This window comes from Sorex araneus, chromosome 1, assembly GCF_027595985.1.
Source record: "Sorex araneus isolate mSorAra2 chromosome 1, mSorAra2.pri, whole genome shotgun sequence".
Classification (NCBI taxonomy): Eukaryota; Metazoa; Chordata; class Mammalia; order Eulipotyphla; family Soricidae; genus Sorex; species Sorex araneus.
Window position 1 is genome coordinate 417,760,014 of NC_073302.1, and position 2,693 is coordinate 417,762,706.

The 2,693-nt window shown below is 41.2% G+C and overlaps 1 pseudogene; it reads right to left on the minus strand.

The window, feature by feature from the left end:
* Positions 1-637: 637 nt before the first annotated feature.
* LOC129401173 (small nucleolar RNA U3) lies at positions 638-837 on the minus strand (annotated as a pseudogene).
* Positions 838-2,693: the final 1,856 nt, after the last annotated feature.

Sequence of the window (2,693 nt, forward strand, 5' to 3'; positions counted from 1 at the left end):
ATTACTAGAAAACTGTAAAAGTCACCCACATGAATTTCACAAAAGGGAACAGTTGGGCCAAGCTTCAGTTTTCACCTTTAATTAACCCTCATGCTCTGTTCAAGCAGTAAATATAAAAACATAGAATTGCTGATTGGATGAGTACTGAAGCTCTTCAAAGTGAAGAAGTGTATAGAAAATTGTGAGACACATAAGTTCAAGACATTTAAAAAAAATGGGTTAACTATTACCATCAGATGTGAGTGAGAAATAAATATATAATTGGTTTGCAAATGTTTTTTAAAAGAATAGTATCCTGAAGAGTGTTTTCAATCTGATTTGCTACATTATGATATGTCAAATTTTAAAGTCTCTGAAAGTATTATGACATACAAAGTTAAAAAAAAATAGGCATAGACTCAGCAGTGATGAATCCTGGCCGGTGGGCACCACAACACCAGAGAATGGTCCAGACCCCAAACCGAGCCAATAACACCGGGGTGCCTCAGATGGAGGAGGTGCAGTCTCCCCGCTTTCTCCAGATGGAATCCTGGTGACCATGAGCTTCTAAAAACATGGCTCCGATATGTGGGGACCAGAACTATTTCTCCAAACAGCGAGACTGCATAAGCCTTTCCAGATTAAAAAAAAAAAAAAATCAGACTGTATCTTCTCCCTCTCCTGAGAAGAGGAAAATGATCATCAATGGTAAAAGGCAGCTGCAAAAGCAACACCCAGAACAGTTTTCATGCTCAGGAGATGACCCTCTGGCTCCTCTCATGGTTTCAAGTGCTCTACATAATCAGAGAAACTTTTCTAGTAATGAACTGTAGAGATGATCCCTGAAAGTATATTCTTTGGTCTGAACTCTTGAACATGGCTTACAGTTGCTGTTGTTTGGCAGTGGATGTGACATCCCAGTTAAAATAACTTGAGCAGTGACTGGAAATTGTTGTCACATGTACTCTAAAGCATACATTCAGGATACATGCAGAAATCTCAGACCCGAGCAACTTGCAGCAGAAGTGGCCCAGGATTTTGCATTAGGCCTTCTCTGCTGGGCTGCTCCAGACGGGGCATATGCTGTCCCACTGCCTGCCCTCTAAGAGCTCCAGAGATCGCCATTTCATAGAAGCCAGCAAGAAGCACCAGTTACAAGCCGCGGTGACCATAAATCCCAAGTCTCATAATACAGGGGAGGAGTGTGCCGGCCTTCTCCTTGCCCCGATGGGATGCAGAGATGATGCTACATCCGCCCACCATCTACTTGGAGCTTCCACATGGCCACAATCCAGAGACACACACAGAAATCTCGGACCCAAGCAACTTGCAGCAGAGATAACTTGGGACTTTGCATTAGGCCTTCTCCAGTCGGGGGTAGGTGCCGTCTCACCACTTGCCCTCTAAGAGTTGTAGTGGCCGCCATTTTATAGAAGGCAGCAAAAAGCACCAGCTCCCATGTGGCCACGACCCAGAGACACACAGGAATCACGGACACGAGCAACCTTCGGCAACAATTTCTTCAGACCCTAATTATTAAAAACTTAGAATTCTTAAAGCGTGTACCCATTTTTCGAGGCCGCATGACATCATATTATATCCGTAACAAGCAATACAAAACACATTGTCTGGAAATTGTATTTTTGACAGATATAAGGGGAGGTAGGACTGGCCTCGAAATATCGAGGGTAACTAAACTAGAGAAAGAATACCTTGCAAATTGTCTGCCACACAAATGGGGAGGAATGGGGAACACTGGAAATTTTGGTTGTGGAAAATGTGCACTGGTGAAGGGATGGGTATTGGATGACCATATGTTTGGAGTTCAAACATGAAATTTTTGTTACTGTATCTCACAGTAAATTAATTAAAATTTAAAATAATTTATTTTTTTTAATTTTTAAATTATTTATTTTTAATTGAATTACCGTGAGATAAAGTTACAGTTTTTGTTATCAGGTTTCAGTCATGAAATCTTCCACTACCCATCCCTCCACCAGGGTACATTTCCTGCCAGCGGTATCCACGCATCCCTCCTGTCACACACCACCTGCCTTTATACATGCACTTTTCTTCTCTCTCTCTCTCTCTCTCTCTCTCTCTCTCTCTCTCTCTCTCTCTCTCTCTCTCTCTCTCTCTATCTCTCTCTCTCTTTTGTTTTTTTATTTATTTTTATTTATTTTTATTTTTTTATATTTTTATTTTGATATTTTATTTTCTTATTTTAAATTTTTTATTGAGTCACCATGTGGAAAGTTACAAAGTTTTCAGGTTTAAATCTCAGTTATACAATGATCGAATACCCATCCCTTCACCAGTGCACATATTCCACCACCAAGAATCCCAGTATAGCTCCACCTCGCACCCCCACACCCCTAGCCCCCCCATGCCCCTAGCCCCCCCTACCCTTAGCCCCCCCGCCTGTGTAACTAATAAATTTCACTTTACTTTCACTTTGATTGCATTCAATATTTCAACAAAACTCACTATTATTGTTTGGAGAGTCTCTCCCCTAAAGTCAGACCTGCTGAAAAGGAAGCATTAGATAATTTGTTTTCCATTGCTGAGGATGAAGAGGTATGAGGTCGAGTGACCACACTTAGCGGCCTCTCCATTTCGGGTTTCTGTATTTTAGTAATTTAGCAACTAAGTCCAGAGAGATATCTGTCAGAAGTTGCATCATTGCCAACTTGTACTTCTCAGTTACATTATAT